The sequence below is a fragment of the Melospiza melodia genome, chromosome 3 (genome assembly GCF_035770615.1).
Source record: "Melospiza melodia melodia isolate bMelMel2 chromosome 3, bMelMel2.pri, whole genome shotgun sequence".
NCBI classification, from domain to species: domain Eukaryota; kingdom Metazoa; phylum Chordata; class Aves; order Passeriformes; family Passerellidae; genus Melospiza; species Melospiza melodia.
In genome coordinates, this window is record NC_086196.1 from 2,375,604 (window position 1) to 2,393,558 (window position 17,955).

Below are 17,955 nucleotides of genomic sequence, written 5' to 3' on the forward strand. Positions count from 1 at the left end.
TGCCTGGAGCTCTGGGCTTTGTGGTTTTCACAGCCCTAACCCTAGGCACAATCCTGACCCTATGTGATGGAGCAAACAGTTCATGGACTCAAGGTAACAGCCTGATGTTGTGTCTGAGACATTTAGCTTTAATATCAGATGTTTACCCAGATGTTTTTTCTTAACCCAGGTGTTGTTTCTACACTGGAACATGGTCCTCAGGGAAGTGATCACAGCAGCAAGTCTAACCAAGCTCAAGATGTGCTTGGATAATAGCTTTGTGCACATGGTATCATTCTTGGGCATGATGCTGTACAGGACTGGGACTGTGACTTGATGATCTTTGTGGGTCCTTGCCAATATTTTGTGATTTTTTACAAAGTCCTCTACCTCTGAATTAGAAGGAACAGGTATAAGCTGAGCCTCTTTGTATTCACTTCCCTTCTTGCTGCCTAAAGGATGGATGAGAGAAGAACTACTGAGGCACCTGTCTTTGGGGCAGGAGCCAGGGCTGACCCTCCTGGCCATACAGCAAGCTTGGCTATCAACTTTAGAGCTGAGCCAAGGAGAAATGCTGATGGCTGCAGCCAGGAAACAGTGAGGCACTATGGTCTGAAGAGTTAACTCTAAAAGTTAGAGTCACCAATGAGCAATCTCATCCACAGAGCCTGTGTGGCCAGATCCACCATTAGTGCGTCTCTAGATATGCTTACTCAAGACAAGCTGTTACAGGAGTGAGACATTAAAGATTTGCCTGGACATTTCAGTGTCTAGAAGACTTGTTTTTTCCCTGTCTTAAAGAGCTCAAAAGTCCTGCTCTGTTTTGCAAAGAGTTAATTCTCTGTTAAGAAAAATAAATGCATTAAAAATATTTTCATTGTGCAGGTTTTTGAGATGCTTCAGTGGGAAGCCTCTGGGAACTCTCTTTAGGACTGAGTCTGGCTGTCAAATTGACTGCTAGAGGCACAGCTGAGTTTCAAATGGACGAGCGTGCAAGACGCATCCCAGAAAAGGAAGATGTTTGACAAGTGAAATGTTTTTATTTTATGATGAAGAACGAGCAGGAACATCAGACAGGTAAATCGCCTGCCAAGCATGAGAGTTCCTGACTGACAGGCTCATCACCAGCCCTGCTTGCTCCAGAGGATCCCGCATTCATTCTACTGAAAAGCAACCATTTAAACTGTTATTTGCTGACTTTTCATTACTGATTATAATTGCCAAGTGCAGGTTCAGAAGAGCAAAGGGAAGCCTTTGCTTTGCAGGCAAGGGAGAATGGGACGTGATTCTTCTTGAATCAAACAGAAATAAAGGAAGCTGGAGCAAGTGAAAAAAAGCCTACAAATGGTCAGAATAAAAATCAAACAATCTGAGGCAGAGAAGCAGGACTATCACTGATGTTTATGAAAATTTAGTCATTAAAATCACAAAATGCCAATTAGAATATATGTCAAGGATTGACTCCTACTAACATGCTCCAGTAATGCATCTTTTATATAAGAAATTTTGAAAACATAGCCCTGTAATTTGAGATTATTTACTATCATGTTACTATACAAACATGTCTAATTAAGCATTTTGCTGAGTGCTATGATAAAGATGTTCAAATAAATAAACAGACTAGAAGGACAGCATGAGGACATTGGATAGTGTGACATAAATTGTTTACCCATCTGAATGTGAAATGCCTTCTTTAGTCACAAGTGCCAAGGCCACTAGTGAATGTGTCCTTTCATCCCTGAATGGGTGGAGAAAAAACCTTGCAATACAACATTATGGATTTTGTATGGACTGTATTCAGCAAAGTGTTTAAATGTGTGCTTTAATCTATTACTATTCAACAGTTAAGTACTTAACTTTTACTGAACTCCAGGAGAAAAGATATGCTGAATCAGACATTATAAGCTGAATATTTTAAAGCAAAACTATTTTGGGAATGCTTGGAAACACTTTTAAAACTTTATTGGGAACATTTTGAGATCTCTGTACTTCTCAAGCTCTGGTTACTGTAAGGTGAACTGTATGCAGACCAGAAGGAAAAAAATATTAAACTTAATTAATCCAAAGTGATTCATTAAATGTCTGGAATAACTTTCCCGTACCTAGGAAAAGGTCTCAGCTTTGAAGTCTGCTATTTGGAGAATACTCAGGGCTAAAGACAAAAGCTAAAGATCTTGGCAGAAGTCTTTGATGTTCTCCTTTCCACCACTGTTATAAAGTTCACAGTTCTAATCAGTAAAATTATAAGGTATTTGATCCTCAAGCAAGGCTTGGCACGAAACTGATCCCTGCACACAGCAGCAGTGAAAGCAGAATAACCCCAGGAGTGAGAGCAGGGAGGATCTTTGGAAAGAAATAAATAGGCAGGGTATCCAAAATGGCAGCAGCTGGAAGCTGCTCAGAGGTGGGATGTCAGGATGAACCCCCTGGGAGATGCGATACCGCACACAGGGCAGGGGAGGAGGTCAAATGTGCAAGGCCCTGTAATTTGTCAGGCGGCTAACACCATCATTACCTGTGTGTGTGTGCATGGGGCATGCCTGACAATAAATTACAGTCACAGATTTCCAGGCTAAATGCCCTCTTATTGGCAGCACAGAGCACTGCACCCCCCCTATTAGGACATATTGTTTTATAACGGGCAATAAAAGTTGGCTCACACAGCGTGAGCCTGGAAAAGTCACTGCTGAAATTAGCAGCAATGTCAATAGTTTGGTTTTTTTCCTGCATGTTACTTATTTTTCCTTTTTCTGACATAGCTGGGAGGAAGAGCATAGGAAGAAGAATGGGCTTGAAAATGGATGTAGAAGTGGGGAAGGAGTCTGAGGGTGGAGCAAGGGAGAGGAACAGCAGAGAAGAAAAGGTCCCTTGTTACCACTGTTACCCAGTATCAGGCACACCAGCCTCCAACAGCAGGCATCAGTGGCAGAAGCCAACATCTTGGCAACATCAGTGGAAGAAAGAAGGTAAGAGGACACAGAAAGGGGAAAATAAAAGTCTTCCTGTTCCCCGTGGAGACAGGATCAAGCCTGTGAGGAAGGAAAACCAGCAGCCACTTCCACAAGGTGACTGTGGGGAGATCTGCCCCATCACCCTGCTTGGTCCATGAGCAGCATGTGACTTATCACAGTTGTATTGCCCCAGCTTTCCCACAGCCATCTCTGGCTCAGGATGAAGGCTCTCCTTTGCAGCTGACAGGTGCCACTCCCAACACTTTCAGGGCTGGGAACCAAGGAATAGCAGAAGATGACACTTCTCCAAATTAGATGAAGCCAGAATCCTTGGCAGTGGCACTGTCACTCCTTGTTCATGGACGCTGTTGTGTTTCAGTCACAGTGAGCCTGCCCAGAGTGGGAATAGGAGAGCAAAAATAACAACAGTGTGAAATTTAAACATGCTTAAACTTTCCTACATAAGCTGCATCTAGTGCTTTCCTAAGAGTTCAATACTCCTGTTTCTCTAGACCCCTGCCTTGTTACTCCCAGAACAGCCATCTCTTTATATCCTGTTGTAAAACATCAGCTGCTGCACTGGTACCTCCTCTGATAATCAGTGAGGAGAACTGGCACTGAGATGGCAGAGAACAACTGCAAGGTAATGCACGCTGCAAGATACCATTTGAACTACCCATATGCATTGCTGGGTTCTGAATTAACTGTAACCATTTAGAAAAAAACAAAGGTCCGGGCAGATTACTGAAAACTTTGCTGTTTTATGCTGATCGATATCTCAGACTCTGTGGGGGAAAATTTTTAGTATTATTTCTGTTCCATTATATAAATTGAAGACCTTTGCTCCATTCTGGTTATTTCAGATTGAAAAAGAGATATGGTAAGAATAACAGAGGCCTGGGGACAGGTGACAAAGAGGATTAGAGGGATGGAAAAGCCAGTGTGTAGAAGAGATTGAGACGTAGGATTTGTCACAGTTCCAGGGTTAGCTGCTCCTCTGACCTCTTTCTAGTATAGAGGCATGCTCTGCTTCTTCAGGCCCCTGTGGGAGTCTGTCTATCTGCCTGCTCTTTCCCTGCTAACAGCTCCCTGACAGCTTAGTGAACATGTCTTTCAAGGAACTTGCTTTTTAATGACCAGCATGCTTGGGATCTTTTTACTCCTGGCCTTGGCAAAAGAAATATATAGCTGGACTGTGAAAATAGCGTCCTTCCAACTCTGGCTGTTTTGTCATGACCCCTACCATGCTAATTGCTAATCTGGAGGCACTGTGCAGCCTTCCAGCTAGTTAGTTCCCTGCTATTAAACTGAGCCAATGTTTACATAGAGTAGTGTGTTGAAAGTGAAGGGAGACGACCCATCTTGTTGTTGATCAGCATCGACTCCGATTTATTGATCAAATCAGTCACCCTTTATAATAGTGTTAATTAACTTCATGCATATTGCAAAATTCGAGCTCACGATAGGTTACAGAGAAAACTCTAACCCCTCCTTTTGTTTTACAATACCTGTGGTTTGTTTATTGAAAACAGGACCAGTGTTCTCACTGTGATATGAAAAGTTCTCAAAACCTTCATATCTGTTCCCAGAGCAGCCAAGGACTGTTATGAGAAGACTGTCTGAGAAGCCTGCTGTTTATAGAAAAGGTGTCTGAGAACCTAGTTATTTACAAAATCAAGCCTGGGAACTGCTGCTTTACAGCTGCCTTTTACTTTCCCATCAGCGGTATACCTTCATGGCCTCTTTCTTTAAGCAATGCTTGAACCAGGCTCTCCACAGTAGTGTCCACTGCCACTCCATCACATAAATTGTTCTTAGTGACTTAAAAGCAGCCCTGCATCCTCCACGCTCTGGCTCAGTGATGGTGACACACACTTGAAGCTTTTTTCCCTTTTCAAAAATGAGGGTTATGTTTCTTCTTTTCCAGTCATAGAAAACTTTCCCAGACTCCCATGACTTCTCCTAATATGTCAGACTGTGACCTAGCAACTTCCTCCACCAGTTCATTTACGACTCATGGATGCATCTGATCAGGTCATGGACTGAATCATGAAATCATAGAATGGGTAGTTTTTGAAGGCACCTCAAAGATCACCTAGTCCAAACCCTCCTGCCATGGGCAGGGATGCCATTCACAACTCAGATTGAGTTGCTGAAGGCCCCATCTAGCCTGGCCATCCCTTCCAGGGATGGAGCATCCACAACTTCCCTGAGCAACCTGTTCCAATGCTACACCCTCTGAGTAAAGAATGTTTTGAAAACATTTTCCTTACTCTTTCTTTTATCACTGATGTACCAACAGAAGCTTTTCTTGTTGCTCTTGATGTCCCTTGCCAGATTCAATTCTATCAGGGTTTTAGCTTTCATAACCTGATACCTGGCTGTTTGGACAATTTCTTCTTTTCCTCTCAGGTATCCTTGCTTCCTGTTTTGTGTTTGAGTTTGCTCAAGAGAAAATATTGAATCCATGCTGATTTCCTGACATTTTTGTCTGACTTTCTCTTTGTTGGGATGCATCTCTCCTGAGCTTGGAGGAGGAAGTGATTCTTGAATATCAACCAACTCTCTCAGGCCCTTCTTCCCTCAGGGCTTTATCCCACAGTGCTCTATCAAGCAGATCCCTGAAAAGGCCAAAGTCTGTTCTCTGGAAATCCAGGGAAATGACAGGTATTAGCAAGGGAAATTACTCTGCTCTTCCCCACTCAAAGCTGCATGGCTGAACGAGCATGATGAGGAGAAGCTCACCTGAGGCTGTTCTGGTCCCCAGGGAAGGTGGACTTAAATACTCCTGGGACACTGAGAGAAAGCCACTAGGCTTGTTTCAAGCTAACCTAGAGGGCTGAATCAACCCAAGTAGTGCCTCTTATTTCCAAGGATGTTTCAGGTTTGCCCACTGCCGTTGGTAAAGCAGGCATTGAGGAGTGAAGAAGTGATCAGCAATTTTGCCAATATATGAACCTTCTAGCTCTAAATGCCCCGGTCTGTGAGTGATTTTGTACCCTAGCTTGGTGTCAGTTGGTCTCTCAACTGCCCAAGAGAAAAATCAAAGTGACATAGGTCCATTTTTGGCTCCCAGTTGCTTACACATATCTAACAACAAACTGATGCCACTGAGGTGTGAATGACTCTATTCCTAGAAAAGTAACTAAGAAAAAAAATCAAAAAAAAACTCCTTGTAGGGGCAACCAACCCCTGTGAACAGTTAATGGAAAGAGCTGTTTCTGTAAAAAAAGTTAAGAATTAGTTCTGCCTTCAAACCTTCTCAACTATGGAAATGTAAAAATATCCTCATTTTTCATTTTTTGTATTTATAAGCCTGCTTTGCAGAACTGCCCTTCTTTTACACAAACACCACGGTACATACCCTTCCCTCCTTTGCTGTCATAAATTATCTTGCGGATATGCTCTCTGAAGTTACTAACTGTACTTTTGCTATTAATCATGGCTCTAACTTTTTCTAGACTGCACCTCCTCGCCAATCCATCTCAGGCAAGAAAGAGAGAACTTTGGTCAGGGCTCTTCTCCCCTCCAGGGAGCACCACTCTGTAAAGTGTCTGTTACAATGCACCTTTTAATGATGCTCCCCTTTGGCTTTTACTGGGCTCATTGCAAGGCTTGTACTCCATTTTCCTGTAATAACTCAACTGCCACCAGGTTGGTGCTCCTGACAGTTACATCCTTCCCAAGACTTTTCTGCCTTGCCCCATCTGGAGCAGGGAGATGCACAGCGACTGCCGTGCTCTGGGGAAGCGATGAGGGCTCACCTCTTCAGTGACCTGGAGGATTTCCACTGGGGATACGATCAGCAGCAGCCAGCAGAAGAGCACATGAATTAATGCTCCCTGCAGCTCCCTGGGGTGGTGTTATTCACTCGTTTCCCTGCGCATCTTTCTGCAGACCCGAGCACATGTATAGTTTGTGCCATGTTTACCACCCTAACCTCTTCCTTTAGTGGACTGTATCAAAATAGAGTCAAAGAAAATTCATTCCCCATACTAGATGCTAATACAAATAAGAGAACTCTTCAGCTGAGTGAGTTCTGATGGTAAAATAATTGGTGTAACTATACTCAGGATGAATATATGCATGCAGGATTCAGTCAAGACATTTATGTCCTCTACCTCCAAAGCACACAACTCTACCCAATAAAAGCATTTTTGCAGGCTCAGCCAGTGGAAAGAACAGATAAACACTTGAGCGATCCTCATGTATATTTAATCTGGTAGGCAAGAGTGATGGGTGCACACACACACATACAAATCCATATGTACCTTCCTCTACTGCTATACAGTATTTCTGATGTATTTTAAAATATTAGAGACTACACAAGCACCTCCCTACCTTGCATTCCAGAATAGGAGGGGCAAGGAGGAGCAGTGCGATAAGGCAAAGGTCATGCATGAAAATGCAGTATCTGGGATTCTGTTTTATTTTTACAGGTCAGCACCTGATTTTGGTAAAATATGCTAGGAGGCTAGTGCCCTCCCACACCCAGATGGGCTCAAGCATGCCTGCTTCAGAGATGAAGGCAACACCTGCAGGGTAGGATGCAATTCAACAGCAGCTACATCAAGAACAGAAACCAGTATCTTGTTGAAAACAGAATAAAGCCTAATGAAAGATCCTTCCTTGAACAGCAGAACATAGAAATGTGAGAATATCCCTTCCCTTCCCTTCCCTTCCCTTCCCTTCCCTTCCCTTCCCTTCCCTTCCCTTCCCTTCCCTTCCCTTCCCTTCCCTTCCCTTCCCTTCCCTTCCCTTCCCTTCCCTTCCCTTCCCTTCCCTTCCCTTCCCTTCCCTTCCCTTCCCTTCCCTTCCCTTCCCTTCCCTTCCCTTCCCTTCCCTTCCCTTCCCTTCCCTTCCCTTCCCTTCCCCTCTTGTCCTCATCCTGAAAATTCCTGAATCCACAAGTTTAGTACTAGCAGCCTTTCTCCCCCTCTTTTCCTCTCTCTCCATCATTTTATATAACAATTAATCACCTATATTGCAGGGCATGTAACATCTGACATGATGATATTTTATATATTGATAAAGCAGGTATAACCACATAGATATTCCACCCCTTCCCGTTTCCTTAAATATGAGCTCTCAAAAATATTGAAAATGAAAGGGGTGGGCCGAGGCTGTAAGACCACCATGGCTGACACAGAAGTGCTGTGACTGACTCAAGTCAGATCTCCCTTGCAAGGCCCAGGCACCACCCTCCCCTACTGCATCCTACTAAGCAAGGAAGGTAGTCAGCCAAAAGGGAAATCTAGGAACTAAATTCTAAATACTAAATACTAAAAACAGATTTCCCACTAATAACAATGAGCACGTGCAAAGCTGGTAGCCTTTAAAACTAAAGGTGTGTATCCTTCCTGCCAAGACTCAGTTGGCAGCTACAAAGTGCAAATTTTAGGAAAGTGCACCCCGGAAAATTTAGGAAAGCCATTGTGGACTTTGTCATGCTTGAAGAACTTAATCCATTGCAAAGAGGGATCAAATTGCTGATAAGCAACATTCTCACTTAAGGGAGAAAAAACCCCAACACTCTGACAAGGTAGAGTTGCAATAAATAATTGGTAAAATATATTTACAGCTCAAACAAATTTGCAGTCTTCTGGGGGAGGCTGGTGGGTTGCTTTTCCCATCACACTGTAACCTTCCCTCTCAGTCTGAGACTATTAACTTCTGACAAGGTGTGAGGCCTGATTTAGACTGATCTGATCTGATGGAGTGACCTATTTCTATCACCTGCTCCCTCTCTCCTCCTGCTGTTCTCTTCTCTGATGGCCACTGTGGCTCACTCCCACAGCTCTGCCAGCAGCTTTTGTATTTCAGCTCTTGGAAGAGTCACCATAATGAGAACTGGACATCGTTTCTCAGCTCACAGGAATTTTTGAAGCTATTTCTCCTGTCTCACACACACCACAGGGAAATCTTACACAACCCTTTTTCCTTTCTTTGCTTAATGTCATCGCTCCCATTGTAGCAGAAATGCCCTCAAACATGTAAAAAGCTGGCTGCATGCTAGCCCACTGTTTCTTGACACTTCTCCCTTCTCTCCATCTGATGCCAGCTGAAGGTCACTTCTCCTGTGGGATCCCCATCCTGGGAACACGGAGGGGCTGCGGGAAGCGGAGTGGAATGGAAGGGTCTTCACTCTTAACTTGGACTACAGAAGGCTGCACATATTTAGGTAAGTCTTTTTCTAGAGCAACTATGCAGCATCCTCTCAGGTTCTGAACTTGTCCATTCTCGGAGTTCTTTTATGACTCACTGTGAGAAACAAGCCAAAATCTCCAGAGTTTTGGGGATTTTGCACAACCTTTTTTTTTTTTTTTTTTTTTTTCAAATTAATATTTTTCTTTTATTTGTTGGTGGGTTTTTTTTTTTTTGTCTGCACTCTGCAAGCCATTGCCCTTTTCAAACTGCTTGACAGAACACTGCTTCATGACACAATGTCGACCAGCAAAATATTGAATGGTTAAATGCTATTTTCTAAAACAATATGGGACAGCTCACCACTAGGAAATGTGCCATGGCCAGAGACATTGGGAGAAAAAGCATCACGACCTCAAGCCAGTGCTGGCACTTGAGATAACATTAGGGTTCTAATTGTCTTAAACCAGGATATTGTGACCCAAGAGAAATAATGAAAATGTTTAGATTTTTTTACAGCTAGTCTTTATACTAGGACAAGCTGAAAGAACTTGGAGTTTTGCTATTGATTCTGACCTAAAGTGATATTGATATGAATTTTAAATGCGGGTGTAGATAAAGAGGGTGCAATGATCAGTTCAAATATAGTCTATTATTGCTTGTTCAGGCAATTTTGTATTGTGTAACATGAGAAAAATTGGACAAGACCTTACTTGGTTTCTGTGTTTGAAGCTTTATCAGGTATGTGTCCCATGTCTAATCAATACATCCTGGTTTTTTGGATGGGCCCCAGAGTCACTGCTTAAGGACTGATGGAGCTTAAATGCTGGGACTTTTACTTCATTGTGCTGTTTTCCCTTCCATTTCTGTATAATCATTGTCATTCTGGAGAGACAGGTATTGTATATCAAGGAGCATATTCACAGGCCTTTTGTGCTGGCTCTCATCATGATAACAACAAAAGTACTGGTAGTAGCAATAATACAAGCAGTAATAAAAATATACATGTATGTCCTGAATTGCACCCTATTGTGTAGGAGCAAAAATCTTTGTAAATGCTGATAACCATTTGTCTTCCTAGAGCTATAAGATGCTTTACTGTTTCAAGATTTTCTGCACAGAAACTCTTTTCAAGGTTGAGGCATTGTTGGAAGCTAACAACATTGGCTTTGAAATATGTCATTTAAGCTGGAGAGCGACAAACACCCTACCCTACTCCTGAGAGAGTAGCTGTGCTTTCACTTAATGAGGTAGCTGAAGACATCTCTGGTCCTTTTCCTACTTTGAGCCCAAATGCCAGAGGCAAAATGGCGAGCTTTCCTTGCCTGCGTGCAAAGATTTCAAGCTCTGTGTCTCTATGCACTTGCAGCTGTTGTCACCTTACTGGAAAGGTCATTTTGACTTGTGTAGTTATTCAGTCCTGTCTCTTTTTTCTACCCAGATCAATCCTAGGCCAATGCATCAATGAAGCAATGTCTGATTCTTTCTAAAATGAGGCATGGTGGCAAATGTCGTTGGTAGGCGAAGGCAATTTAAGCTTGACTGTATTCTGCATCTCTTGGTGGCAGGGTGGCTGGGTCTCTGTGACCATTATGCCTTTTAGTACCATGAAGGCTAGCAAAGCAAGAGTACAGCTGTACCACCTGGTCCAGTGGCACCAAACAGAGGCAGACAGAGAAGTATCACTTAGTGATTTTTGCATGCATGGTAACAATGAACTCTCCTTCTACCCCAGAAGATGCCTCAACTTGGAAAGCTCATTTGCTTCATAACAATGGCTGTGTCTTCTGCACTATGTTCTTTACAATATACACTTCAAAAAGGTTCCTGAAAAGAGACCCCATGTAGCACCTCTATGTGTTACATTCAGAGCACATGCTCAAAGAGAATTCTTATAAACTCTTCTTCTTGTAGCACTTGGATAACGAGTAGGCCCAACATTCTAAATATAGTGTAAATGTCACATGCACATGGAAGAATTCATCCATGATACACATTACAGATTTATGATGCAAAACTCATTAGGTTTTGCTATCTGATTCACCAAGTTTTCAATGAAGACAGATTGCCAAACAGGAAAAGAGGCGAAGAAAATCCAGCCAATTTATTGTAAAGGATCCATTCTATCCACAGGACATTGTTTTGGGAGAAGTCTGCTTTAAATCAGGATGTATGCAATTGGTTAATGAAACAGCTTGATTTGATGGTACTTGGTTGTCCTTATCAAGTAGTATTTATTTCATCAAAGCAAAGGAAACAGAAACTCATCCAGAAATTGGAAGCCTTGCTCATTAATCTAATGAGAGCTGTCTTCTCTTCCCATTTCACTTTCATGCCTGTTGGGGACAAAAAGGTTGTTTGTTTTATCATCATTGTCCATACAGCTATCCCACACTGCAGAATCCATGATGACTGCATTTTTGAAAGAGGGTCTCCCCAGGGACTGTAATTATTCATCTTTCAGGAGACACAAGATCTATAATACACAAGTGCTGCAGACAAGAAGTAGTTTACAGGTTTATCTCATGACTGAAAGTATAATCCATCTTCCCTGGCATGATTTAGGAGGTGCTGCATAAGAAAAGAAAGAAAGTGGGTCAACCCCTTTTCAACTTGCATTCCCCTGTTCACACAGGTCTTATTCTTTTAATTTCTCATTGAAGAGAATTAACGCCTGAGTGAGTAGAAGAAATGGGCCCTGTTTCCTGTATCCTGTAGCACACCTTGTAGCCATTAGGGCTGTGCCTGCACCAGGTTTGGACTCCCTGAGAGCCTTCTTGCCCCAGCAGCGACCCAGACTGGCATCTGCTCTGTTACGAGAAAGCAGAACAAGGAAGCCCTGTTTCTAGTGGAGATAAGTGGCTTGGGATCTGGAAACCTTGACGACTCCATGAGGCAGGAATCAAGCTATTCATAGAGAACTTGAGTGTATTAGTGGAATTTTCCTAATGTTTACATGGTAGGTCTAAGCCTCTGAACAGGAATTTCAAAATTTCCCATGTTTCCTCTAATGAATGACAGCTTAAGACACTTCCTTGTGTCTCAGCCCTTCCTCTTTTGCCAACAAGTCAGTCACTTCCCACTATCACCACAGAATGGCCCGGCAGCTATCACTACAACTCCTTTCCCAGGAAAGTTTATTCTCAAGATGGGATTCAGGTAGTTTAAATTTCTTGGAATGCAATTTAGCATCTAAAGACACAAGACTGACATATGTTCATGCATCTGTTTGGAAGTCCAGGTTGGGTGTTCAAAAGGAAACATGAGCGGACATGGCACCAAACTGAGAATTCATCTGCAGAATAATATGCCATGTATGACTGTGTTGCCTCCTTGGAACTTATTTTTTCACCTCCATCCCCCCATATTTTTAATTTCCACGTCTCCTAAAATCCCCATTGGAAACAACCCGTTCTTCTGTGTTTCTTTTCCCCACACCCTACAATAACCATCTGTTATTTCTAAAGGGTAAACATAGCTTGTCTTTTTCATTGTGACATAAAATGTTACTCAACAACCCTAAAATATTTGCATTTTCTATAAAAACCTTGGCCAAATCTACTTTCTGTGGTCTTACACAGAGTCTTGCCCGCTCACCAAGCCGTAAAAAACCTACTAAAGGATTGTTAACAGAGAGAGCACAAGGTCTCTAGCATTGGGTACATTAGGAAGCAGGCATCAGTCCCTGGCGCTCACACTGCAAACTATTTCAAATACCAGAGTAAGACAGGAACAGCTAAACTGTGCTCCAGACATCTAAATTTAAGGATTTACGTTTCTCCTGATGCAGCAGATGACATTACAAATCTGAAAGCAACAGAAGGAATGTACTGCCCTGCCTTGCTTTTGCCATTAGAGATTACATCAGCTCTGCTGGGTCTTTGCAGATAAAAAAACCCAAAAAAAAACTCTAAAGAAACCAGTTCAAAATTCAGCAGTGATCTTAAAGGGTCTAAATCCAACGACCTCAATTTTAGATGTAGTTTTAAAATACCTCTAAAATATACTAAGATGGGTAGAAACTCTAAATCTAGGGTTCTTTGAACATATAAATCCAAATATCATTGTTGTTCCTTGAGGCTGTCTCTGATTTTGTTTGGCAGAATTACTGATTTTAGTAAGGAGCCATCCTTTGAAATCAATATGATGGTCTGGGCAATATTTAGGAAAAACATCCCCATCTCTAATATTTATACTCATTCAATATGACCATCTGAAGTGAACTAAGTTAAAAATAGGTCTTATTTATTTTTTACCATTTCACATCAATGAGTGAGCTGGCTGATTTATATGATCATTGGTATAATCATAGATGAAAACTTGCTTAATTTTCCTGGCTCATGTGCACTTCTGTGCAGACTCTGGAAGGCTGCAGACACTGCAAGAAAATAATCATAGGCAAAAAATACCCCAATAAATTAATAAGATAGTTTCCATAAGTCCCAAGTCTTGCAACACAGAGAAATAACCCACAATTAAATGAAATTTAATACTCAGACCATGTTCATTAAACAATATAGATCTTCCAGAATCTTATTTATTTGTTGTAAAAGCATTTTAGGTTTTCAGCTCACCTTCATTTTCATGCAATTTTAGGATGGTAAACTGCAGCAGGAATTGATTTGTCTGGAATTTGCTAATTCTCTGTACCTGCCTCCCATGTTACTATAGTTTCTCCCTGACACCTGCCCTTCTGTGACATTTTTCTGGGAAGCTGACCACTGTGCTTTAATTTATTAAGCCCTCCACATGAAGATATCAATTGCCTCCTGGCAACGGGAGCATTCATTACTTGTCTTTGGGGGACAGGCACTTTCAAGAAAATTTTCTGAGTGAGGGACACCACATGCTGTTAGCTCTTTAGAAAGGAGGACACTTTTTTACCCTTTCTTTCATCAAAATTATTCAAAGGCACAAACACTGACACTTCTGTCAAAATGGTAGCTTACCAAGAGGTGGGGAGGCGATTTTTGAAATTACATGTACAACAGTTGTGCTCCAGCTTTTCAGAGCAAAAAGAGTCCCTTGAAGGGGAGAAGCACATACACATGGCTCTGTGTCTCTGATGGTTTGTTTCTTTGGCTGTGAGATTTGTTTGAAGCCCTGATGAAGCCCAGACTCCCAGGTCCCAGGGGCATGCTCACTGGTTTCTACATTCTATCACTGGTTTGCATGAAGGAAAACAGCAAACTTAGTCTTACCAAATATTCTAAAGAACTGAACAGAGGTGTTTGGGATATTATTAGAGGACTAGACACTAATTCATAGGCAATGTTCACTTGATGCAAATCTGTTAGTGCCAAGAGGTCCAATCATTGCAGGGCTCAAAAAATGTATGTAAATGACTGTAAATTATAAAACATAATTTTTTAAAGAATATATGTTGTAAAATTGACTCTAAAAGGACACTTCAATTTCTGGGCACCAGGACACAGAATGAGGAATTGATGAACAGAAAGGAGACAGAAGGTCAAGAATAAGACAAAATGATTTGACACTGCATCTGAATAATTTGTAATCCAGATTTGGAGTTCATATAAAAGCTTAATTATAACGTGAGAAAGCTGAGACGGAAAATGCCCTGGCAGACATTAACTTCTGAAGCCACAAGACTGCTTGTGCCAACACTCCAGGTCCCACTCCTGTAGAACTCTTTGCACACAAAACCTATCCCACAACAGCCTCCATCGTCCCCTTACTTCCCTGATCTCTTCTGGGAGCATCCCCAGGATATCTGACAAAGAGCAGATCTTGTCTGTGCAGGGTGTGAGTCAGCTGCTGGCTTCCCCCCTCCTGTGAACCTTGCAATCAAATTTAAAGAGAAGTCAAGGCTCTTATAATGAATGACGCTGGGGAGACAGCAAAGGTAAATTGCTACAGACTCATGCTTTGAGCATGCCAGAAGTTTCTTCCCATAGCATGTTCCTACAGCATTGAGCAGGATGGTGCCTGGGATGAGGGCAGGATGCTCTGCTAGGGAGGCTGTGGCAGTGGGCAGCAGCAGCAAAGAGGGGCTGGAGGAGCAACAGGAAGGAAAGTGCTCTTTCTTGGCAACTGTGGCAGAGACCATGAGCACAGGGCGGGCAGCACCACAGGGCACACGAAGAAATATCTGGGTGGACAAAAAGAACTGCCTGGAGCAGGAAGCAAAGGTTTGTGCTTGTAGAAGAAAGGAGGCTTTCCTAAGAATCTAGAGAGGACCATAAGAAATTCATAGATCTGGAGAAAAACCTGAAAGTTGCTGGACAAAGTGAAGAGTGAGGAAACTTCCACTAACCCATTTTGCTTTCAAGCCTTTTATTTAATTTGTCTCACCCATCAGTACCTTGGCTTGTTCCGCTGCTCTGTTCTTGTTGTGGTTCAATTTGTTTCAGGAGGTTGTTCGGTTTATTTGTGCACATCTGTCTAACAAAGCATGGCTTTGGATCTCAGATACCTTTCTTCCCTATTAATATGCTTGCTTAAAAGAAAATGAGAGGTGCATCCTTCTGAAAGTTTCAGCTATTTTGTTAGGCCAATCCAATGATACAACTGATAGAACCCAAATAAAGCCAAATCAAACTGACTTCACCAGGCTGTATATCAAAGAGCACGTAGTAACAGATGAGAAAAGCTTTTCAGCAGCTTGCCACTATGAGTTAACTTAGTAATATACCAAATCTAGAAATACCTGCCATTTCACAGGCTGTTGGATCTGCTGTAAACAGCAGATAACTAGGGAAAAAAGTAAGATGGGATGAGGTGTTCATTCACGCATTTTTGGAAGGGATCAGTTCATGGATATTAAGTCAGTGACCATATGTGTGAAGGTACAGTGAAAGTGATTTTTTTAAGGCAAAATATGGGCTTAGATACCTTGCTGGCCACCCATTTGTGGTTAACTGAAAGGACATACATCACTGCAAAATATTAATAGCTAGTCTTCAGGGAAAAACAGTGGAATACAGTCAGCATTAATCACATCCCTGACTCTATCTCAGGAGCCAAGAAGAGGTCATTTTTTTTCCCATCAGGAACATCTTGGTACTTAAAAGAAAAAATGCATTCACACTTAAAGGTTTCTGTGGTGTAACCATAGAGATGTGTTAATGTAATAATCACAGACAGCCATGTAGGGGCTTGTGCTGTTTTGTGCAAAGGGGGTTACCAAAGTCCAACCATTCTCTACACAAATGCACCCTTCTATAAGTAAAGATAAGGAAATATGTAAGTTTTACAAAAGCAAAGGTTTCATTAAAATTTAATAAACTTAGTTCCCCTAAATATTTACTTTGTGGTCTAAAATTGTGACAGAATCTCTGAATGGTGCAAATCAGCACACCCAGGGTAGCTCTGGGGATTTGCTCCTGCTAAGAAACCAGTCCATCACTTCCTCAAGGCTCTGACATTTCGAGGACCGTGTTACAACACAGAACAGCAATTCTGAAATGCCAGAGCAATCCCACTTTATCGCCACGTGGTCCTGCTGAGTAAAATAACAAAGCTCAGTTTCTCCATGCAGGGTACATTTCAGCATGTAAGTTTATTTTTCTGCAATGACAGTTTTCTTCCTCCTCTAATTTCACCAGGAATTACTATGGGCCTGCATACTCCTGAGGAAATACTGGCTCAGCAAACTGATTTGTTACAACTTCTGGACAGAATCAAAATTCATTTCACTAATCAGATTCTTTGATAATTCTGCAGAGCACTGCTCTCAGGTGTGATGTGGAACCACAAGTACAGATATTCTTGATGTCCAGTAGTTTTAAAATCTGGTGAGATATTTTAATGGACAGTTCATCATCTCTGCTGATGTGTGCACATGTACTGTTAACATTATACTGAGCCATACTGAGCAGGCATAGTAAAACCCACCAGAATATGCTATTTTCTCTATTTGTAAGAAGTGAGCCCACCTCTGTGGGAATCCATTCCCAGCACAGTACAGAGACATCTGGTAGTTAATAGCAAAGCCACAAATCATCTCTGAATTCACCTAAACAAAGCCAGAGATGATCTAATATATTGCTGGTGGCAGTCCTGCTTTGACTTGCTGCAGGTAGCCCCTAGCAGCCCTCTAGCAGTTAACAGGGAAAAAAAATTCCTACTGGACTTGAAAGGAATGGCGGGTGTTTGGGGAGAGGGGTGGGAGTAGCTTAAGATTTTAAAAATTATGCAAACATTTCAAATTTGACCAGGAATTTGTCCCCTGTAATACTGAAAATGTTTCATTTTCAGCTTCCTGATGCATTCAAAAGCATTATTTCTCTAAAAAGTGAGAAGATAATTGCCTGTCTGAGAATGAAAATGTATTGTGATACCTTTAGCTGGTTTCCATTCTGCGGCTCCACAATGCTCCTTTGAGTTTGTGATTGCTGATACACACGATGTACTCTAACAAAATGTTATCTTGTTTTTGTGCTGCTGAAAGGGTTGTTAGCTGTTTCTCTCCTGAACTGCAGCACCACAATATACATATTGCACTCACTGGCAGGCAATTCTCTGACTGCTTCCATCTTCCACCTTACTACTGGCAGAGCTGTGTTTCAGCACTCCGCAGACATGCTGAGCTCCACATCTGGACCTGTCCAGCAAAGGGCAGCAAGGCTCCTGAGAGGTCTGGAAAATATGTCTTTTGAGGAACAGCTGAGGGAGCTGGGGTTGTCTAGTTCTGTCACGGTTTTTAAGTTTTTTTCCCTTAAATTGTCAGTAAGAAAGAAAAGGTTGTGGGGGGAGGAGAAGTGTTCTGAAGGTTTTGTTCTGATTTTTATTACTCTTTCTTATAGTTACTGTTAATAAATTTTTTTGTACCCTTTTAAAGTTTTGAGCCTGGTTTGCCTTTCTCCTAATCCTACCTCACAGCAAGAAGTGAGTGCACTGGTGATTAGGCAGCACTGGC

General features: G+C 42.0%; 1 long non-coding RNA gene across 1 annotated transcript in view; it reads left to right on the forward strand.

Moving 5' to 3' along the window:
• The window catches only part of LOC134416652 (uncharacterized), a 75,909-nt gene that overhangs the window by 42,572 nt on the left and 15,382 nt on the right, over positions 1–17,955 (forward strand). The window contains exon 2 of the long non-coding RNA XR_010027310.1: positions 8,992–9,111. This is a non-coding gene — a long non-coding RNA (uncharacterized LOC134416652). The remainder of the gene's footprint in view (positions 1–8,991; positions 9,112–17,955) is intronic.